Genomic DNA, 24,289 nt, shown 5'->3' on the forward strand with positions numbered 1-24,289 from the left:
TTCAAGAGGAAGTGCCAGAATCTTATTAGGGAAAGATTGTTGTGCTTTAACTCCCCGAGGAGGCCTGGCGAGATTATAAAGAAGACAGCAGCATGCTCCTGCAGAAGGCTGAGAGGTGAAGGAAGCAGACAAGATGGAAAAGTTAATAGGAAGAAGGAAAAGTGTAAAAGAGGTACAGTGCATGGGAACGTAAAGAGAAAGGAAATGACTGATGAGGGAGAATGTGAGTCTTTGGTTCGCAGTGTTACAATATCACTGTCTGCATTTGTCACATCATTTAACAGTGACCTGCAAATGATTATTTTTATTGCATTTATGCTTTTCATCACTTCTTGGTGATTTACAATGAAAGCTTGAAAGAGTTCACAGCTTGATTTTTTTTAATATACTCGTCGTTGTTCTGTATCTCAAGCTTTTTGTATACACAAAATTCTTGCCAGAGCAACTAAATTAGTTTAGATTGATTTTGACACGTTAACGTACAATCCTTCTCCTACAAACACCCAAACCCTCATCAGCATCTGGGGGACACACTTCGATTGGTGCAGTCATTTTCAATAGCTCTAGTTTCTGTCCATAAGAAAAGCTCGAACTGGCAAAGGTTATCCTGGCAGACAGGCTTTCAAAATGTCAGGAAGATAGAGATGAGGGAAGGGGGAGAGAGTGGAATTTTACAGGCAATACTTGCATGTGCTAAATAAAAAATGGGAGGGGGATTTATTTCCCTGCCTCAATTCCCTTTGCAGTTCACCTTTAAAGGAAAATATTTTTTTAATGCACATGTATTAAATGTGCTCATGTTCAGTTATGATTATTGTTTAATGAATAGGATATTCATTACATTTAAGCATGTTGAGCTCACAGAAACAGCTGGAAAAATATTAAAAGCATTCATTATACACAAGTGAAGAAACAAGCTTGTATGTGTATGTGTTTATGTGTATATGCACATATATATTAAACACCACACAGCACATTATATGGGAGAGGGCCCTCACAAGGACATGGATGACATACATGCACGATGATTTAAAATAACAGAGTAAGAAGTGAAAATAAATCCAAAGATCAAAAAGAAACAGAATAGAAGAGAAAATAGGGAACAAACTGAGAGGAAGTTATGCTAAAACCTGGCTGTATTCCATATTAGTTATTCAGATTTCCAGATTAAGACAAACTAATTTTGTTATTTCTTTTTTTGCTCTTTCATTGAAAAGAGATACATCCCAATTCAAGGAGGTGTTTAAACATGTGCTTAACTTTAAGCATATAAGTAATCCTGGTGAAGTTGTTTTACTGAGTATTCAGAAAAGCCACGTTTAATAAAGCCATTCACTGTAGTTAAAAAGATCAACAAGTTCTAGGTTAGTGGAGAGGGGGAAAGTAACTATTACATTTATATATATTTAATTACATATGTGAAGAAGAGGAAGCTTGCAGCAATACATATGAGCGAGAAGCTTAAAATTGCAGAAGAATAATAAGGGAAATATAAGGAGAGCAGGCAGACCTGATTCCACCAGGCTCATTTTTTAATATATTAAGAAGAAAACCTGAACAATACTGTTCTTTTTCACTAGCTTAAGATAGCAGAAAAATACGGGAAAATGGGTAGAACTGGCTTTATTTCAGAAAAAATCCATATCATATAATGAGTATAGGGATCATTGAATGTTTTCCTTTCCAGCAGTAACTTTAATAAGTTCCAACAGGAGCTTATTAAACACAAACTGCTGAAATCAGAGTTAAGATCAAAATATCCTTATATCTGTACCCAGGAGTTTTAAAGGAGCTCAGTGGTTTTCTGGAGTGCCAGTGCATGCGATAGCTATCAACTGGGTATAAGCTTCCAGGAACACATGTGATTATATGAAAAGGAAGCTATCAAATAGGGATGTAAAAGGTGTATTACTTCTGCATTTCCCTAGAATAACATAGTGAAGATTAAGGTAGGTTCTGTATTGCTGCAAATTTTGAAATCAGAGAATAGATGTTCTGAATATACGCTCTAGTATGAGTAAGAGTCTATTGAGGAAACCCTATAGAATACATTATATTGGGAGTAGAATTATGGGATAAATGTACGTGCACTTATGTCTAACTTTCTGTTTTTAAAACCTGACTATGTGAAGTGGCTTCATACTCAATATGCTGAACTTCATATGTCCTGCCATGTATTTTTAAACACGTACCTTAAACATGTATTTCCTTGTGCCTTGCACTGCAAAGCCAAGATCCTAACTCGGCTTTCGCTGCACCGCCAGCAGCTCACCTCGGTGACAGGCTGTAACTTGAGCTGACGTCTCCCTTGTCAATTTTGTTTTGGATGGGCCAAATGCAATCTGCTGTATGAATCTATAAAATTAAACATATCGTCTTTGATCTAAACCAATACAAGCTCAGTAATGAGAAACAGTGTGGCAATCTGTATCATGGTGGAATAGATGCTGGGTGCTCATTTCTTTTTTGCCCTGTTTTGATGCAACACTAACGCCTCTATTATTTTATTTAAAAATTGTGTACCACAAAAACTAGTTGTCTATGAAGCACTTGCTAATGGCCCATGGAGAACTGATTAGCAAACCATATTTTTTACATGTATACACCATAGTACTTTATTACATCAATAGCTTCTAATTTTTAAGTAACTGTCCTTATTCTGGCAACAGCACGGTGAGAGGAGGTTTCGTTACAGTACTTTTAGATCCTGATAGCAGGATTCTTACTGGAGATAATGAGCAAAACCTCCTTGAGCCCCAGAGATCACCATTTGTAATGAATAATCAAAAGGCTGTTGCATCCAGAGGATGCCATGCTTGAGCTTATGTGGAATATCAAAGCTGAGACTGATACTGGACCGGTCTTTACGTAGCAGTGCAGGCAGCTACCAGAAAAAAACCATTTAATTGCTCTTTTGTTTTTTCTCGACTGCACCATCAACAATCATGATATGTAGATCACTGATATTCCTTCACTTGCAAACTTCAGTGAAGCTGAAGGTATTGACACTTGGTCAGACCTTCAGGAGCTAAAATATTTTTCTGTCTTGTGTTAAAAGGGAGATGAATGAGCCAAAAGCTGAGGGTATTTTTATTCTTTGGTCCTTCGCAAAATCTGATAATCTAAACAGGGAATAATTAGTGTTTCTCAACTCCTTGCTCACTTCCTTGAATGAAACAGTATTGATTTATAAGCTGCTGAAATATAAAAGTATTATATGGAGACATCGGAAAAATGGGGATCAGACTGTGTAGGCAGAGCACTATATAACATGGATGTTATTGGTTTAATTGCATAAATTAAGGTTTCTAAATAGGTCTCTGTTATCTTCGGAAGAAAGGAGAAAGAAAAGCAAAACTGCTATTTCAAGGAGATAGATTTAAAGGTGCAACAGAAAAAAAAAAGAAAAGAAATATTGTCATTTATTCAATGACATCTTTATCGATTATATGAATTTGGGTTCAGAAGAGAATGTTTATAAAATTAGAGCTTTTCCTTTGTATCTGCATTGTCAGACTGGCTCTAGGTTGCCAGATAAATTAAATGGCTCTCAAAAAAGCTTTCTGTGGACATAGACAGCTCACAGCAAGTCGATCCTTAATTTTTTTCAGAACCTACTGTCTGTCAAAAACTCACAGGAGTTAAAAAAACCCACAAGTAACCCAAAGATTCAGTGTAAGAATTACAGTTGGCTGTTTGCGCCTCTAATTGCCTAGTGTCCTTGGCAAGAACAAACACAGAGCCATATCATTTGATATCTTGAACCATAACCTGCAATAATCCATACTCTTTAATCCTCCATATAGCTGTCGCTATGTCATCACAATTTATTTTAAAATGGTATTCTTTGGTACTAATCTCATTCCTAATCATTCATATTAATGTTAGCATTAGAGTGAATTAGGGCATTATTTGCCTAATATGTGCCATATGTGACACTTAAGTACTTGTAAGTAATTGCATATCAGAGAAGACAGCATTAAATGTGAATGGCACATACAGTATGAAAAATGGAAGAGACCAATCTTAAACTTTTAATAGAAATAACTTCAGCAAAACTTTCCCACAGGCAACAGAACTCTGATATTTTTAGCTGGTTGAGGCCGATGTATGTTAAGAATAGCATTCACTGCAGTGGGAAAATACACAATTTCTATTATGGGGCAGTCAGAATAACAACATACTGATGATACACTGGTATAAAATATGTAATTATCTAGCATGCAAAAGAATAAATGACATAAACTGTTTATAGTAGGAATTGTGGAAGGACAATGACACATTGTTGTCGTCTTTGTGTAGCAAGGATAAAGTTTGGCTTCTAAAATCGCAAAATCTAATTCATGGTGTTTATGTGACGCTTCCTGCAAGAAGACTGATAAGATTTTTTTATTTCTGATAAATTAGGTTAGATATTAGCTTGGTTAAAATGGCAGATAGAACTGGATAAAATTAGAAAGATCTTAGCTTGGATAACATCTTGTGTTTCTTCACCTTGCACCGTTAGTCTAAAATTATACAGAATAGTCCTCCTTTCCCATGCAGCTGCAGCTAACTGCAATTTTCCTTCTAGAAACATTACTGTATTGTAATTCATAGGATGCAAAATTCGTAACCATACCAGAGGTGTAGTCAGACTCTTTGAGAGCTGTGCATGGAGGGATTATTCTTATTACAGAACTACTAGTCCATCATATTAATAATTATTAATAATGCAGAGAACAAAGGCATTGTGTGTCCTCATCTATCATCATATATAAAAATAGTTTTAATTGATAAGCCCCGTCTGTTCTGGGTGCTATTATTGTATCACTATAAGTTGTAAAAATAGGGTGAAATCAATATTTTTTATCTGTCCTCCTTGGTAGCAAAGAAAGACCTAAGCTTCAGGATTAGTGGGAAGATATGAGGAGGATTTCTTTCTTTGTGATACAAATCTGTATTAATTGATTTTTCTTGATGTGGATTAATTGCAGCTCTTTATTAGGAATAATATCACAAATAAACTATAGACAAGTATAGATTGCTAAGCCTAGATTTCAACGGAATGAGGCTAATCAATATCTAAGTCTGTAATTTAAAGCAATTCATTAAGGCCTCAGGAAAAGCTAAATAATATATGTGAGAAATGGCTCATCTGGAGCCTTAAAGGAGTTTCTCCCTAAACAGAATAAATACATTTGTAATATATAATTATTGCAGATTAAGCTTGCTCAAATGCTTTTCATTTGCCAGCTCTTACGCTAAGGGTGCGGGGGGAACACCTCTGCAGCTCAGGCTGTGGTAGCAACGTCCTGATGGGCCAGAGCTCCTCGCCGTGTTTATCATCAGGCTTTCAATTCAGGAGAGGAGGACAGCTCTCACGCATGGCAATACCTCAAGTGTCTGTTTACCTTTTTGGTAATGAAAGTGTTTATTGTCTCATTTTAAGGAAGCGTAACGTGTTGTATATTCACCATGGTTTCTGATGGCTTACGCTAGACAAGAGAAGCATACTTCGGTTTTGGCCAAGGCATTTAAGCATGACACCCACCGAGCACAGCCCACAAACTCCTGCTGTGCCAACAGGTAGGGAGGAGCGTTTCCCATGGGGACACCAGTGTCTGGTCCGAGCCTGAAGGATTGCCCAGCAGCCAGGGCCCCTCCGTGGCCAGCTGACCATGCCGTCTGCTGGGGGCTTGCTCGTTGCCTTTGGGTGCCGGTTCTTCGCCATCACCCCTGTACCTGTGTGCTGTGCTTTGGGGGTGCCCAGCACACAGCTGGGACTCCCAGAATCACTTGTGCCTAAAAGTAGACCCACATAGGATTAATTTGCATCAGTACTGTATAGTAGCTACATCTTGTGTCTTATAGGTCATTAAGAACTTTTCTTGGCTCTTTTATATGTTGCATGATCTCAGACAGACAGTAATTAGACAGTAGATCGCATACGATTTGAGGTTGAAGTTAGCCAACAGTTACAAAAAAAACCCAGGAGGGCTTAGTGCTTCTGTTAATTTACATTCTTTATGTACAGCCGCACAACACGTATAGCAATGTCTGTACTACCATTGCTTTAGACAACAATTTGGGTATCTGTAACAACTTTGAAGCTGTTCAGTCTCTGATTGGACTAGTGCATCACTCTTGCTCTCTGTTCAGTCAAATGTACAGTTCAGGTTCTGATCTTAAGCATCCATTTAAAGTTAAATACACGAGCAAACATTAAAATTGCTACTAATAACGAGCCTTCAGGAAATTAGTTTAGTGACTTGTAATGAGTGTATACTATGCAAGATGAATTTCAGGGTTCTGTGACTTAAGAGCTTTCAGAATATAAACTGTATCATAAAAGAAGGGAAGTGGCTGTAGCACTTGTTTAATATGATTACTGTAATACTTGAGACAGATCCGAGGTTTAGAGGCACTAAATATAAAACCTAGGATAAAACACCTAAGTCAGTGCAACAATGACAAAAAACCATAAATTTCAAAATAATGTTATAATAAGTATATTTTGAAAATACTTTTACATATTGGCATGTGATCTTCCAGGACTGGTGTGTGGATAAGATAGAAACAGACTTCAAGCATATACTAGTAGTTCTGACTAGTTCAAATTTTAGCACTTACCAAATTCATGAACTTCTCTGAAGTTGCAAAGGAGATGCATTTGCCTTAGTAGTTCCACAAATGCTGTGCTTAATGAAACGTTTCCTTTGTGTTGCTTAAGAAACTTGGGTTTAGAGCTAGAAATCCCAAATTCTTAGTACAAGTCCCCAGGTTTCAGCGAGGCTACAGCAGGGATAAATGCAAACAATTTCTGCTGGGAAAACCATGAACACGACTTTCTCTACAGTGGAATAAGCCAGGCAAAACATTCTGTCAGCTCTCCAATGTGCATATACTGTTAAGCAATGCTGCTATTGCTCTAAGCCCTGTCCTTTTTTTTTTCTTTGCCTAGGCTAGTGTCTGTCCTATTGATACCACCTTGACTTCCAGTGCTGGAGCCTGCATTTTCCTCCAGTGGAGATAATAGAGTTTGACTCTCACTGTGAAGATACCATAGGCTATTAACTCACGTGCAGTGAAGATAAGGTAACCAGGTATTTAACTTGGTTAAATGACTTTAACTTCTGGTTCCCGTATACACTAGTTTGTCCTTGTCCTTGTGTTGAGTATTGTTTTGACAGCTGAATTATCTAATTCAAAGTAGCTAGTACCTGAACTAGCTAACCACTTCTTCCAGGAAAGACTTAGCATGATTTAGACTGATTTTCTGCATACTGTGGTCCCTTTACACTACTGTACAGGAAATATTTATACTAAGTATATTTAATTGCTGTAGAAATAATACCTTATGTAATTACATCATGAAAGATGTCAGAGGACAGAAATTTCTTGCTTGTTCTCATTCTTTTATATTTCTTAGACCCTTTCTCAATTCCATGCTGCTTCCATGGCAGTACAATAAATCAAAGCCTAAATCTGAAGATGTGTAGAAATGGCAGGGCATAAATGCATCCAGGATAGACTGCTCTTGCATTTGACAGCTAACAAAGCCAAGAGAATAAACATCATAATAACTCGGTGTGCCCTTTATCTGGCTTAGATTATCTGGAGGCCATCTGAATAAACTCTCAGCTGAAACAGGAAGCCCTGGGACTAGATCTTTCACCTTCCTTTGATTGTCATTTTCCAATTGTTTTCATTTTTCAGTGACGCCAGCACGCTTGTTCATTGATGTTCCATTTTGGCCTTGACTGAGCCAGATCCACCCAGAGAAGTCAGAAGCCAAGAACAAATTGGGCGTAAATTAAGAGTGGGCTTTCCTTGAGGCATCCTTATATGCAAGGTCCTGAAGTAAGATGCAGACAATGCTGAAGTTTTGTATTAAGTGGTGTTAAGACAGGATGCTTCAAGTTCATCAGGCTTCTTGAATGGGTGGAAATAGCATGTGTGCACATGCACACGTACTCAAAATCAAGGATACCAACAACAGAAATATTACTGTGAAAATACACTAAAATGTGTCCATATTTTTTTTTCCAAAATGGAAAACTATCACAGCTGACTACATAGGGAGAGATTTTGCTCATTTTCTAGTCTCTGATGTTAGCCTGGTAGTTTAAAGGAAACACAGTACCACAGAAAGTTGGCAAGGTGTAGCAATACACCAAGTTCAGCTCTCCTTTCCTCTCACGGTTTATAAGCACTTATGGTTTATGGCATATATTGCCCAGATACAGATATGTATCATCAACCAAAGAAAGACATAACATGCCAGCAAGTTTATCACAGTGATTTTCCGTCTCTCCTGTTTTGTTTTAGTTCACTGCCAGCCACAAGACTAAGCACGACGCTGGTTTAGTGAGAGTGGTTTGCTCATGTGTGACAAAGGAGAAAGAGATCTGGGTCTTTTATGCACATTGCTCATATTTATGAAGTCGTTGTCGTCTGACCAAAACTCGTTATTCTTTGGGAACAAGAGAGGGAGTTGGGATGAGTATTAAGAAGGCTGAACTTTCTTAATCTTACATGTGGCCTGTCCGTTTTAGGCTTGGGACTGGTTGGCAAGGAAAGCAAACCAATGTCCACGCATCTATTTTTCCTGTGCCAAAGATATCAATTGCACAGGGGTTGTCAGTTTGGCACTCATCATTAACGTTAAAGTTTAGAGGGGAAAGGCTGTTCTGGAATGGTCAAAGAGAGAATGTCATCCACGTATTTGCATTTTAGTGCTATTAGTGGTGCCGCATTCAGAGCAGCTCACTGGTCTGAGGACGGATTTGCAGGGTAACTGCATTTTTGTAGGTTTCCTTTGAAACAGAAACAAAACAGAAAAAGAAGCACCAAACCACAATTTTTAAAATAGGATGCTTTAAGATGCCTCCTGGAAGTCACAGGCTGTCCTTATATCGTTCAATTTTTCAAATTCTTCAGGAGTGAGAACAGACTCGGTTGTCAACAGAGTGCTGTTCACAGAAACTAGGCAGGAAAATGAAAGAAGGCTCGCTATTGTTCGGCGATGTGGTGTAGGCTGCAAGAATGCGTTGGGAATGCAGCGCCTGCATGTCAGGCAGAGAGAGAGGTCTTTGTGTGAAAACACTGAAGAAGAATGTCAATCATATAAATAACTATTATCTCATTTTTTTATCTTGATCATTGCTATCACACTTCCTCAATTGGAGTCCATAAGGACAGTTATCAATTTCCTGGAACATACTGGTATCTAATCGAAGCTGTCCAGATACCGCATGCAGGGGAGCTGATCTACCGTGAAGTGGGGAACACCGTTGGAAGTGTCATACCTCTCGTGCCCTCTGCTTTATACTGCTTTCTGACAGTCTTGATCATAATTTATGAATAGGTAACATACAGCCACCCTGCTCTGGTGGCACTTAGAAGCAGCATTGGTTTTCCTAAAATACAGATGTCTTTATCATTCCCCAGAAGAACATGCATGATTTGAAATATTCATAATTGAAAAAGGAACACATGGGCTAATAGAAAGGAAAGCTACACACTTATGCAAATGTAAAAAACATGCCTTATCTCACAATGGTTAACATTATCTCTGGGTGCAATGATGTAAGAGCACTGTTATGAAATTCCTCAAAATCCTGAACAAAATAGAGGCAACGTGCCTGAAAAGGGTGCATTTGTGATTGAAATATTTTTACTCATTAAGCAAATTAACACTTGAAACAGAAGCTTACAGAGCTGGGAATAACATACCTGTTATGACCTGAATTAAATTGACGTCTTCTGAAGTCTCGCTTCTCATGGGTTGGTGTTACTTTGTGATGCTTAAGGCAGATCCGCCTTTGAGGTAACACATCACTGTTTTGCTTGCCAGTAATGGCAGGAGATCACATACTGAAAAAATCCACCCCACTGGGAGAAGTTGAGCCAGTATTTTGTTAGCCTATGCCATGTGCTGTGTAGCGATCATAAGGGATCTGTTAGAGCGAGGTCATTTAGGGCCAGGAGGAGCAAATCCTGTGAGCTGCTTTGAATACCCATGCAGATGTGGCACTCAGAGGTGAGAGCCGCCGGGCGAATAAGCAGGAGGTAAGCGGTCCTGAGCAGTACAGGGGACCCAGTCCTGCACCACCAAAGTCAGGGAGAACTTTGCCAAAAAGTTACCTTTAATCACAGTGTTGCTGGGCACTGGCCGCATTATTATTCCTGTGTGCCAAGGCCCAGCTGGGATGGCCTCATCTGGCAAACACTTCTTCCTGACATGGTAAGTGACTGATCTAGGGAGCAAGGAGTAGAGCGGGAAAGCTAATAATAAATACCTCTTAAGTCACGTTTCCTTAGGCTCCTAGCATACACCATTCCATTTTATCCTGAGTATTGACAAGCAAGAGAATTTGACCAAAGGACGTGGGATCTCCTCTTCCTCAGGTATAACTTTTGGAAACTCTTTAAGTCAGTATTACTCGTGTTCCCACCAAGAGAAGCTGTCCTAGTGGGCAGACCACCCCTGACCATTTGCCAGCAGAGGTATGAACTGAGTCAGGAAGCTGACCCATGTTAAAACCACCCGATCTTCTACCAAATTTCTTTCAACCCTATGCAGGTTTTTTTAGGCCAGATGACCATCTAGCTGCACGAACTGTTATATTAATGAGAGAGAAGGCAGCATGGCCAGGAGGAGGCAATGAGCAGTGAGGAGCTAGGAGAGAGCAGGGCAGCTTGCTCTTCAGCTCTGTCTCAAGTCAACACTCACCTCTGAGCCTCAGTACCTGCTCCAGCACACGGTGGCTTCGACTTCTACAGATTCACATCTATCTCCTCTGTCGCACCCTTTAGCCACCTTCTACACTGTTTTCCACACTGTACCTCACGCTCAAGAAGGCCTTCTTGAAGACAGCCTTAAGAGCATGGATTTCAGGGCAAATTGTCACTTCACCAGCCCATGCCACAGTTTATTCAGTATAGTGAATAAACTATAGGCCACCTCAAAATCTCAGTTTGTTTAAATCAGTGCAGCTCTCTTCAGTTCAATAGGGCTGTGCTGATTTGTACCAGCTGAAGATTTGTTTCACTACCTCAGATTTCTTCTTCATTTTTATAGTAACGGTAGCTCTATAGCACTTAATAACAGCACGTTATTATGTTAGAGTTTTCCATGATTCATTTCAGGAATTCGAAGTACACATAGCCATTTGTACTTACTGCTTAAATGCTCTGCAGAAAATCATCTTGATTGTAGAAGCAAATCTTACTTGTGTGCAAAAATACTGTTTATTTGGCCAAAACTGGCAATTGCCAAAGTGACCAGAACACAGAAACCTACAGGAGAGATGTACCGTTGTGAATGGCCAACAACTGAAGAAAGCCACGTATTGTTTCACAAAATTTTAAAATACGTTTTTCAGACTAACCCATGAAAAATATTCAGTTTCATTCTAGAGGGTAAAAACCTTCTGAGAAAGATTTTACATCTGTTCTATTTTGGTTACAAAAATAGTAATTTCTTTTTTTCCCCATTAAAACACAATTCAGAATATATTTTAATATGAAATCCTGCAAAATCTTACTGAAAAAATGTTACAGTTCCTTGGGGAAGAGGAAGGGTTGTTTCTTTTGCATTTGTCTTGTGTTGTGAGGGCGTAAAAGGGAAAATTTCTTCTAATAGCGATAGTGTAGTCAAAAGCTATTTTAAAAAGAAATATGATTTGACCAAGATAGCAGCCAATTCTTGATTTAGATTTTTTAGCTTTTATTAGAACTGTACAAAGCAAACACTCCAGTTGGGGTTCCAAACTACAACTACCAAAAATCTCTGATGACTAATACTTCCTGGCTGTACTTCATGCTGGCTTGAAAAGAACAAGACTACTTTTTGTCTAAGCCTGTACTAATGTTATATAAAAGGTTGTGAAAAAAGTTGTGTAGGTCCATCCACAAACATCCGCCTTTTGCATATGCTTGTGGTGTTTTTGCTAGTGGCTTTGGGGAGAGTTAATCTAATGTTTAATTAAATCATTTAGCTTTATTCGAAACATACTTTTTTTCTTTTTTTCCTAGCTGACTATTTTTCATGCAGGGATTTGCTGCAGTCCCAAAAGAAGAATGAATAATGTTTCCTATTTTGACCACAGAGTGATCTGATCATGCACGCTGCCAGTGGACATTGCTACTGACTGGCTTCCAGGGAGAAAAAACATCCGTCGTCCACTCTGTCCCAGCCACAAGGTCATGTGGCAGCAGGGTGTCCTGCTGGTGGGCAGAGCATGTGATGGTGAGTTGGGATTCCTGGATTCTTTCCTTGCCCTGATACTGAGTCAGGCTGTGACTCTGGACAAGGTAGGTAGCCATTAAGTAAAATGAAGGTGATAATACCCACATCTCCAAAATATCATGAAGGTCGTTTCTGTGGATTTAGGAGGCTCTTTGACCCTCAAATGAAACTGTCAAGTGACCACAAATCAAAAATAGCAGCTCAAAGTAGATGCAGGACTGAGCACACGTCTGATCATCTGTAGGAATCTGGGCCCACCAACCCATAGATTCAGAAGCATCGTATAAACTCAAGAAATAAAGACCGAGGAAGATCTACATGAAAATCCTCTTTTTGCTCAGAAGAAGATATTCTGTCTTCCCATTCCTGCTCCCTCCCTTCCATCAAACATCAAATAAGGACCTTTCATCTAGCTGCTTAATCCCTGCTAGCACCCGCTCTCATGCCTTGTTCCTCCCTCGCTCTTCATTAAGCTCTACATAATGTATTTCCAGTCGACACCGACTGGAAATGTAATACTCCCAACTGCGCTGCCAGCAATACTCCCAGTCCTTTCCTCTGCTGGCCTCAGCTGCTGTTATGGTCCAGCTCCCCCAGTTACTTTTCCACACTGGGGAAAGGCTAGAACTGGCGGGAGGCTCCAGCAAGACTGGGAACACCCAGGGTTCAGGAGAAGGCTGGCAGCAGAGGCTGGAAGGAGTGGGCTGGGTCAGAGTTTCCCCCACCTCTAAATTGGTCTCAGTGTCCTGTGATTAAATTCTCTCCCTCCCCCGGGCCACAGCACCCTCCCGTGGATGCTGTCAAATGCAGAATTGTTACCCACTGTCCTATGGGGAATTGCACTTTGTAAGAAACTCACTGGCCAGAAGAGCTCACCCTCCAGTTGGGCATCCTTATAATGACCAGATTTTCAGATGTGTTCAGCATTTTACATTTATTTGCCAGATACTCTCTTGAAAAGTTTGGTTATAGTAGCCAGAAAGACAAAACTTTATTAAATAACTATAGAAAGAACTTGTTCAAAAAAATCAAGATCCTGTCCAAAGGTCCAATTCCTATGCGTACTTCAAGATCCTGTGAAAAAGTCACTGATGCTTAATGAAACTTTTTTTTAACATTCATATCAATTTTACATAGCTATTTTTCTTTATTGTAGTCTCTCCCTTGTTTGCTATTTGTACATTAAAACGTGGTATCTGCATTTGAAGAAATCACCTTTGATCCTTGCACTGTTTTCATCTAGCAGTTTTGTAGTTATCTTCATTCTTATACTTCTGATAATTGAAAGTTTCTGCAGGCTCCCTTCTTGATTCTCCCTCCATTTGCATTCTCTTCTTGGGTTGGACTTTTGTTTAGACAGGTTATTCTCAAAGCAGAAACTTAACAGAGTCATCTTAGCCTAACACATGTTAAATTTCTACTTCCTCAGTCTGTATCGCTTGGGCAGGGCTGCACCGAGGCTCACCAGGAGGAACACTCCGACCGACAGTTGTGGCCCCTGGGAATTGAGACAGCAATTCAGCCTCACAGGACCTGACAGCACTGCCTCTAAACCACAGATCCCCGAGGTCAGGGGAACCTTCAGACATGCGTCCCGGGACTGTCTTAATCCTTTGGCACCCCAGAACACAATAAGGATGCTTTAGCAGGGGGTTATGCTACATCTTAGATACAGCTGTGTAGCGTGTACACATTTCTTGACACAAAGAGTTTGCTATAAAATGACTGCTCTGTTCGAAAATGTTGCTGGCAAATTGTCGTGAACATGGGAAAGAAACAAGAGTGTTGAGAGCTCTGGGTATCATTGAAATATTTAAATATTATGTACGGTGACGCCTGTAATTCAACATTTGCTGTGGTAAACACAGCAGAAATGACTGTAGCATAATGTTATTCCATATTCTAAGCCAGATTCTTGAGGTTTGTTTTATTTATATCACATGTGGCTGGGAGAAGTAATTCTAGGAAGGCTCATACCATATATTTTCTTTTCAAGTTGCCAAAATATCTTAGAGAAATCAATGGCTGGGGACTCTTCTGTGTGGCTAAAGATTTATTTTTAACCTCTCGGTGTGCCAAAATCAGGAACAATTATTAATCTGTCCTGAAACTGCCAATACAACCTGCTAGCAACAGATGGTGTGAATGAAAAGCCAGAAGTGGCCATTTTTAATATTCAATAGATTAAAAAAACTTAGTTCTTTAATCTTATCTAACCTCTTGTGACCGAGGGTCTAAGGTATTGACTTAAAGACAATATCAATAGCCTTGATTTGAACCTGAAGCAACCAGGGAACCGGATCTTCTGAGATACTTTGTACCTCTAAATGATGCTGTGTGTTCCCAGTCTCTGTTGACCTTGGTGGGAGATGAGCACTGAGGGTTGCCCTTTGGCAGCTTGAAAGCTCAGGCGCAGTCAGAGCACCTCGTGCTGCAGGTACTGTGTGGCTGCACTCCGGGGGTTCTTGTTTAGGTCTGAACTTGTACGGTAGTTAAGAACCAACTCCTGTCAATGCCCAGGGATGGAAAAGTATTACATTACTAGATATTATCTCAGTCTTGCTGTATTTATACATCTCAATTACAAAATCAGGAAGTATTGCCAGCCATCGTTTGGATACAGCTGGCACAAACACACAAACACACACAGAGAACAAAGCAAAAAAAATCCCAAACTGCAAGCCTGCTTTATTTTTCAATTGGTTAAGTATCGTGGAAGTCTGAGTCTTGCAGCTTATGGTGATGCTATGCTTCTAGCGAGACTGTTTTCTGCCCCGTGTGCCACTGCTGGGGAGGGCAGAGTGTCAGCAGCAGGAACACAGAATTTCACAACTTCCATGGAAGGTGGATCCCAACCATAGATTCAAACTCACCTCACCTATTGGGAAAGGCTGCATCTAAATTTCAGGTTTGGGATTGCTCGTTATTTTCTGTAATATCTGCAGCCCAGATTTATTTGTGAGAAACAAGGCGGGGGGACTCAAAACCACAACAGCAGCTGGTATATAAAGGCAGTACTATTAACATGGTGCAGGTGAGAAACAGCCTGAAGTTTTTGCACAAATAATTTCCCGGGTCAGGTATCCTGTCACTACGTACTTGCCAAGCAAATGCAGCAGATGTGGACAGATGACAAACTTTGCATGCATGACTCTGGGACAGAGAAAACCTCTTGCAAACCAAGGGCTGCAATTTGAGAAGCTGTTACTTTCTCTATTTTTAATGCCTTTATTGATACTTGTCTTTATAGACCCCATATCCTGGCAGGCCAGCAGCTCCTCACCCACAAATCCCAGTTCTGGTCCAAGCCTCCCTTCTGCAGTTGTTCTGCTCTCCTCGAGTGTGGCCCCTCTGCCCCTTTCCGCCTACGTGTCCGCACACAGAAACCACTGACCACGGTCAGGCAGTCCCCTGACGATACAGCATGTGGGAAAGCTCTTCCAGGGCGAACAGCAGCTTTTCAAGAGCTCAGGCCAGAGAGTAAAGGCCGATGCACCATGGGAGAGCACTGAAAGGACATTTAAGTTTTCTGATGAAGGGAAAATGAGCTCTCCCCTGTGGGTTTTTCTCTAGAGGCTACAAGAGTGAGATTTCTGAATTGGGGGAGTGGAAGGAAAAGAAAAAAAACCATGAAAACAGAGCCAGCTAGAAAGATGTAGCTTTAATTTAGTACGTTATCATAGTGATGGTAGGTACTGCTATGAAAAGGAAGATGCTGGGAGACGCCGGGAAAGATACACTTAAATATCATTTGATCTTGGACAGCAAAACTTAGCGTGCCCAACACAGCGAGACAAACACCTAATGAACGAGGGCACAGCTAAACAATCACTTAAGTGTTATGTCAGCCTAAGCTGTTGCTGAAAGCAGTGGTGGCCCCAGCATACCCTGTCCCAGGGAGTTCATTGCTGCTGCCCTCGGACAGTCCTGCAGGGAGCCTGATGGGGCACTGGTCCAGCGACGAACACGAATTGCTCTGCTGCCAGTATCATCTTCAGGGAGAGCAGTGGTCTGCTCTCGCCACGTGGTAATTAACACGAAAATGAGCAACTAGACATGTGGGGGGAGGTTGTGGGGAAGCAGGGAGGAGTGACAGGACTATGCATTTTGTTGGCGTTGTGGATTTCTGCTGGAATGAAGCATGGCCTGGGAGGTCTCATCTAATAGCCTGAGTAGAAATCAGCAAAGTATTCTCCATTTCTACTTATGGATGAGAGACGGATTCCCTTCTTAGCTTTGGATAGATCTTGCACCTAGAACGTATTCACTGCTCTGAAAAAGGGTTTGTGCAGTGATTATTTGTGTTTGTAGCATCGTTTTTGTCTTTCTATTTATGACAGAAAAATATTAAAACGTCTGCCTGTGAAAGTAACTTTCTACCAGGCTCTGAGATGCATTCCTAAATGTTCTGTACTGTAGACTACGCCAGTACTTCTAGATACCCAGTGTGTATCTTGCCATGCAGGACATACAGAGTTAAAGGACACTGAACACTGAGAATTCTTCCACTGTATGACGATTACAGAAACATCGGGTCTCAGTAACCCTCTGCTGATCATCTGTAAAAATTCAATGTTTAACAGCCCCAATATTTCCCATTTTTAACAGACATGAATCTGAACAGTCTGAACATCAGATGAGCTTCCCTTACAAACCGCTTTTCTTACCTAGACCTGATATGTATAGACAGCCCCTGTCTTTGTATCAATGCTATACACATTCTCAGGGTGTTTTGCAACATTCAGCTCTGCATGGTCAGTCTCCTTACCCGAACTTGGAGTTTTTCAGTGTTTCATATTTCATGGTCTGAATTTTATGATTTGAGTTTATCTCAGATTTCTAACCTGTAGTGAGAAGACCAGACTATTACATGGAAGCGGTGCTGAATGCAAAACACATTGAACTGTCAAAGTCTCTTTCACGAAGATGCGTCATTCTGAAGTTGCATAACAAAGTCAAAAAAACCCTCCATTCCTCATGAGCACATGCAATGATGTCTACGGAATTTCTTACTATCAGGACATGTTTTTTCTCATGATTGTGTTGCAAGTCTCTTTGTCTCCCTGGCTTCTAGCAGAATTTCTGCCCTATCACCAATGAACGAAGTCAGAATACGTGTCTCTGAATGTGTCCACAAAATATAGGTTTTCTTAGTGTGAAGATATTCTGTATCCATGCAGAAAATAGTTTCAGTGCTTCTGTGAATGATATAGTCTCCTAAGTACAACCAGCTCTTGCAATCACAATAAGGCAATTCAGAAAAATAAATGAAGGGTCAAAGAGTTGGTGTGAGAGTGCTCAGATCTTTGTAGAAGTGAAACTAGGATAATCTTTCTTTTTTTACGCTCTGTGTGTGTATTATAGTCCTCATTCGTATTTCTCTTATATGTGGTGGAAAACTGTTAAGCTTCATAGTATCACTGCAAATAGTCCAGATCTCTGCTCTGTCTGCTAGACCTCGTTGCCTCACTTACTTAAAAACTTTGTTTGTTTGTTTGTTTGTTCTCAGAGAAGAAAGCTTTCCATTCAATATCAGCATTCTAAAAGAGAAAAGTCCCAATCGAATAAGCCCTTAGAGCTCAAGGGGAACATCTCCAGTACTATCTGCAGAGGAAACAGGAGTCTCGCTCGGTTCCAGGTGCTGCCCCACCTTTCCCGTGCCTGGTTCTGCTGCAAACACGAGCAGTCAGTGCCAGTAAATCTCTCTCACTGCAACGCACCGTGGGACCCCACACTGGAAATGAGCTTGCGCCATCCTCGGCGCGAGTAATTCTGATATGAGCTTAGCAGAGATGAAAGGCACTTGAACCAATGGGTGATGACTTATGAGCACCCCGGGAGGAAGTCAGCCCGCCACAAGCAAATTTTTCTGCTGTCTAGATGTGCTAAGAAAACACTGCAAAAACTGAGAAAAAGCCAGAAAATTGGAAATTATATCTTCAGGGGCTTTTTAAAAACCATGTTTCAGTCCACTATTTGATATTCTTCTTTTTTGTTTTTATTATTTAAAAGAGAAAAAACCAAAACATTTTCCTTTTTCTTTTAGTTTATATATGGAATTACGCAAGGTATGGACTGTACAGAATAGCCTAGCCCCAGTTTGGAGTAAAAGGAGAGAAAGGTCAGCATTTTACAAGACTGAATCCTAAGTACTGCCAGACTTCCTGACAACACGTAAACTGAAGAAAAGTCTGCAATAACTTAACTTCTTTTTTTGAATGAGTGCCTGGTGCTGGAAGGTATCTAGAGCCATTGACAAGAAAGGCATCTGAGGACACTTAGCATTAGCCAGGCAATATTCAACGTCTTCCAAGATTCAGTGCCTCGGCAGGCAGGAGCAGAGTTGTAGAATTTTTAGCATCCAAAAAAAGAAAGGTGAAGGGTTCATCCCAGTCCTAGGTGGTATTTTAAAGCTAGCATGGTTAAGGCATGCCCAGTGCTGTTGCCAGCAGCTTGCAAACCATTTACTTTTGACTTTTCCTGTCTGAAGGACCAGATCAGAGTTGGAGTTGGCATTTAGCATGAGTGTAGAGCAAGCTTCAAGCTTTTTGTTTCGTTATCACACCATTTGTATTTTCTACATATCTTGAAAACAAACTCTTCCACACTTCAGCTCATGTAAATTGCTCTGTAGTCCTCTTGATACAGGCGAGTGATGACTGACATCAGCTGATGATCTATTCTTCCATTTGAAATTCTGAGATTTAACCTTTTTGCAGCAAAATCACAGACAATTAAGCCATTTCTGGCAATGACTGTAGTCAAAGACTATGATATAAAACCAGGAGCATATATAAAATAAAAGTATCCAAGATATGATCACATATATATATATTTATAAAAATTTCAGTGGCCCCCTTGCCAGAATTCTAAAACTGGTGATGAGATGACAGACAGGTGAGAAATACAAAATTTTCAAGTCAGAGAGAGTTTTCTCTTTATGGTTCATGTGATTTTTATTTGAAAAAAGATTTCTATAAAAATGGAGAAAGGTAGGTCACTCTTGATTCACCCCCCTAAAAAAAGATATATATGTATATATACATATATATATATGTATATATATATTGTGTATATAGAGAGATATATGAAAGATATAAAGAACATTATGGAAGAAAACCAACATGTATGACTGATGAGTCTAATAATAACCATTAGCACTAAACCCCGTAATGTCTTGGAGAATTCAGATAGAGCTAATCCTAAATGAAAATAAATCTACTTTCTGTTGGAACTTTAAAACAACTTTGTTATTTTCTCTACTATGTTGCTTTGAAAATTACAGTATGTTTTCACTGGTCTGCCTTCAACATGGTTTAACTGCCATTTATGTGATGCAATTCACACTCCATTGAACTTTTCTGGTAGAATAACACCCAGAAAAACAGAGTGTGGTATTCTGGCATTATTTTATTCTACCTATATTGAAGCAAAGGAATCATTTCAGTTCCAAGCACTGAGCTGGTAGAAATTATTTTAGCTGCAGGAGATAAAACTAAAGACAGTGTTAAACCTGCATTTATAAAACAGAAGTCTTCTGCACGCACAAACCCACATTTGCATGTGTAATGTAAGTTGATTCTTGCTCAGGTAATACTTTGCCAGTGTCAGCATGCAAGAATACTGGGTCAGTTGTTAAAATGGTGCATGCACATAACTTGCAAATTCTATTTGATCTGTTGTGTACAAGTGTGTGAATCTGAACACATAGTGGCAAACACTTCAAATCATGAGATGGAGGTAGAGAAGCAAACTACAATAATAAAATATCTCTTTCTCCAGCATTCTTAAATTCTCAAAGGTCTGAGGCAGTTTTGGATCTATTGCACACCTTTCTATAGTAACAAAGCATTTTAATGGGAATTCAAACATGTGGAATGACGTTCCTATTTTTTATAAAAAGAATGTCTACCCATTCTTTTTTATACATTGTTGATACGCTAAAATTGTATAGACTTATAGAGCACGTATCATAGAATCTAGACTAAGCATGCCCTAACAGCAGAATACAAAGTGGTTTATTTATCTTTTGCGGTTTATGAGAAAATTTTTATGTGCAACACCTAGCCCATTGCAGATCCAAGTGCAGCCACACTACTGCTGTGAATACTACCGATGCTATGGTCAGTAAATGTACCCTGTTGCCAAGAAAACAGACAATCGTTTCTTGCTGCTGTATAATATTCAGGAAATACACTTGGCAACTGAGGTAATTCCGTTGGTTCTGCTGTAGAAGACTCATGTAGATTCAGACTTTCCATGAGATAGAAAAGCATGGTGCTGTAGTTGAAACACTTCATTTTTAATGACTAGTGAAATAATACAGTGGCTGGGTAGTAAGCCCTATTACACAGGCACTCATCTGGAAAAATCCACTATATTCTTGTTAGGACACCCTCCGCCATTAAGCTGTTATCTGACCTGAGGCAGGTTCCTTAGTTTTTCTCTGTATGTAAAGTGAGAATAATGTCCTTTGAGGGATGCTTGTTTATTTATTGCAGCAATATGTATTACCGTAAGTATTAATAAGCCTATTTCCAGCTGACAAAAAAATTACTTCTTCAGTTTTTATCAGTGAAATATGGTCAGTCATCCAACAATTTGCTTCTTTGGCATACCCTCCACTTGTTATAATGAGGAATAAACCGAGAGTATATCTCAAAAAATATATGGTTAGAAATAATGCTTTTATGTTTTCCATATTTTGTTATTTTTGCCTCAAATCACAGTTCAGTTCAGCATGATCTGACATGGCTGAAATACTGAAACCCCCACTCCTCCAAAGCAGTGTTTATTATAGAAACCACAAACTTAACCTAACCTAGAGCAGCTTTTCCAGCAGTGATATAATTACAGTAGTTATTGTTGCAATAAACCAGATGTTCCTGAACTGGAATGAAAGCACTTCCCCCCGCATTACATTTGTTACGTTGCCTCTTTTCAAGTTTCACATCAGCTGTTCAGAAAGCTCTTTCCTGGTTGAGTGTCACTTACAGATTCTTGCTGCATGAGTCTTTTAGCGTAAAAGAATGAAATACTGGCAGGCTTAGAATTTTCATTGCTTTCCTTAAAACCTCAAACATGACAGTTATCAATGTCACTAATTCTTGCCCTGGTTTAAAGACATTTTTTGTCCTTTAAGACATTTTCATTTGGCTAAAAAACCACTTTGAAAAAACTATTTACCTTTCAGATTGAATGAGTACATTGTTCTGTACAAAAAGAAATGTTCCACTGCTACAAAATCGATGGAGGTAGCGACAGACTTCAGTGAACCCCTCATTTTACACCACCATTTTGAGTAACTGAGCTGTTAGGCGATACCAGTAGCTTTGGAGAACAGCATCTTTTTAACCGCTGTATCAGCTGTGGTTGCAACTGTGGACCGTGAACAACCATTCAACCTGGACCGTGAGTATCTATCATTACTTAAACATTACACATCTTATAGTTTTAACAGTGTGTTAGTCAACGCATTTCTAATATTTCCCAGCCCAATCAAGTCCTAACTGTAAAAATATGTTGCCAATAAGGAAATGGACTGCTTAAACCACTGGGACCTTAGACACAAAATTTGTTGTGTATATTTTACATGTGCAAGAAAACCTGTCTAGGAACAATGAATACGAAAAGTCAAAGAGAAGTCAGAAGATTGTTTTATTACACTTACTGTGCCATATAATAATACAATAAAGAAACATAAACTAGGCTTTGGGTTCTGTTTACTTATAGGTAAGTTCTCATGAAAATACGGGAACACTAGGAATTAATTATCTTATCGACTATCTGAACACGTCATGGCAATCCTGCAAGAAACCTTTGTAATGTTCAGTTATACATGCTGCTCATTTTTCTGTTCGTTAATGGTAAACGATTAGTCAACCCATGCCAGTGGTAACTATAATGTAACGAGGGAGATGAACCAGGGACGAATTGACCCCATGAAGTGGTCTGCTAAATTTACACTTTGTAAAATGTAAATGTTTCTTATAGAAGGAATTTACATGACTCTGGAACATGGTCCAATTTTTCACTGATGTGGTAGGGAATGCAGACATTGTTGGCCTGATTTTACAGAAATCTTTGAAAATGGGCCATAAAATAGCTAAGGAAACCCAAGAGGCACCCACACGTTTGGAAGCAGATTATAAGACAGCTCTGTTGCTCAGCCACAATCAGCTCCCTGCTTTCAAAAGAAACGGTATCAATTTCACATTTTTTGCTTTCCGAACGGGAATGTGTCAGAGCTGAAATAAATAAATAAGTAGGACCCATGTCCAGGGAGCCTTGACGTCTTTCCCATCACGCAGGCTGTGAGGCCCCTGTGCTTCCTCCCCTGGCTGTGACATGCCCGGTGAATATTTCCACCACCCACACTTTATTCATTCTTAACTCTCCTCACCCACTCATCATTACAGCTGTGCAAAGCATCCATTACAAACCCTGAAGCCATCTGAAACCTACCTTTAAAACTTTGTTATGTGCTTCACACACAGCTGGGATTGGTTGGACTTTTGGTAAATTGGCTTTTGAGACGATCGACCCCCAGTTTCATGCAAATTTGGGCCCAGGTTAAGGTGAATGATTTATGGGTTGCATATTTTGAAAATCGCTGAGAGAGTTTCGTATCACTGCATCACGCTTCACCGCGTAGATCTCTGTCATATTCATGGAAATCAAAAAAGATATGTATGTAGTACTCTGCAAAAGGGAATAATAATAGCAGTCAGATCCCAAATGTGCTCTGTGCCGTTGCAAACAGTTCCTGGCCTGAAGGACTTGGGGAAAAAAAAAAAAAAAAAGAAAAAAGAGCTCTTTTTAACTCTTTAACACTTCATTGCTTCAAAGTGTAACTAACTCATAAATTTTTTATTACATTCCTTCGTTTAGCACATATGCATGCCACTAGCATTTCAATTAGATAGGAACTCGTGCAAGGAGCTGCCGTAATGATGCTCTCAGACAGGAAGTAGAGGGAAACCCAGACTACAAAATTCAGATCCAAAGCTAGACTTTTCTATAGTCAAAATGACAGATTTATTTGGTTGGTGATAAAAATTTGAATTTGCAAAATTTGGGTTTGGATCCTCACCGAGATTTTGGCCAGCGCAGTTAGCAAAACTAAGCAGTGTATTGTTAAATGGAGTCTAGATTACACCAGGCCTACTGAGTGACATCTTACTCAGTTTTCAGAACTGTGAGGCAATTTGCTCTAAAAACACTGACCAAAATTACAGATAAACAAGTTTTTTAAAAAGAGCAATTCAAAGGACAGGTTTCAATATAAGAGCCTCTGTGGCTTATTGATCACACAGTATCAAAGAAACTAATCTCACATTTTAATTTTTAAATGAAGGCCAGACTGTTTAAGAGAGCAGTACCAAACACGTCACTTAAGATGTTAACTCGTAACAAAAGAACTTCCTTGGTTTCAGTTTGTAGCATGACAACTTCTTATCTGCAAAACAATCTTTTCCTTTTTTATCATGAATGAGTCCATGCAGAAGACTGTAAACACCTCACCAGATCCCGATTGTGGAACACCGCTTCCTGCTGATACCAAAATATTAATGTAAGTGAAAGCCAGAAGGACGGTTTTTAGTGTGTGGTGAATGTTGCTTTGTCATCAGGTGACTTCTGTTATTTTTTTAAATCCTGTAATGCACCCATTTATTAAAACGGCTTTAAGACAAGTGGGAAAAAGGCTTAAAAAGTTTGTATAAATCCAAAAAATGGCTTGAGGTGGAGATGTCTTGGACTTAAGGTCATATTAAGAAAAGTATTGAGGCATGAGATTTAGCTGAGCAAAGGTAGGTAGACACAGTGTAAGCAACGGTATCTGAACTAGTCGCCATGGCTGAGGCATTGTTGGGTCTCAATTCACATTCTCCTAAATGCCTAAGATAGGTAAGATGAATCACAGCCTGCAGGTGTCTGTTTCTTCCCATCAGCTACGAGGGGAACTTGAGTGACCAGCTGATGGGTAGCTAAATGTCTGTCTACCTCCACGTCGGGTGAGGTGAGCTCCATTCCCGGTGTCTGCTGAGTGCCCTC

At 39.7% G+C, this 24,289-nt stretch overlaps 1 long non-coding RNA gene across 1 annotated transcript; it reads left to right on the top strand.

The window, feature by feature from the left end:
- LOC128152725 (uncharacterized) lies at positions 1-14,493 on the top strand. The gene is made up of 5 exons (XR_008238741.1): positions 1-172; positions 5,432-5,568; positions 6,944-7,085; positions 12,022-12,235; positions 13,665-14,493. It is a non-coding gene; the product is annotated as an uncharacterized LOC128152725 (long non-coding RNA).
- The last annotated feature ends 9,796 nt before the right edge of the window (positions 14,494-24,289 follow it).

The sequence above is a fragment of the Harpia harpyja genome, chromosome 16 (assembly GCF_026419915.1).
Source record: "Harpia harpyja isolate bHarHar1 chromosome 16, bHarHar1 primary haplotype, whole genome shotgun sequence".
NCBI lineage: Eukaryota > Metazoa > Chordata > Aves > Accipitriformes > Accipitridae > Harpia > Harpia harpyja.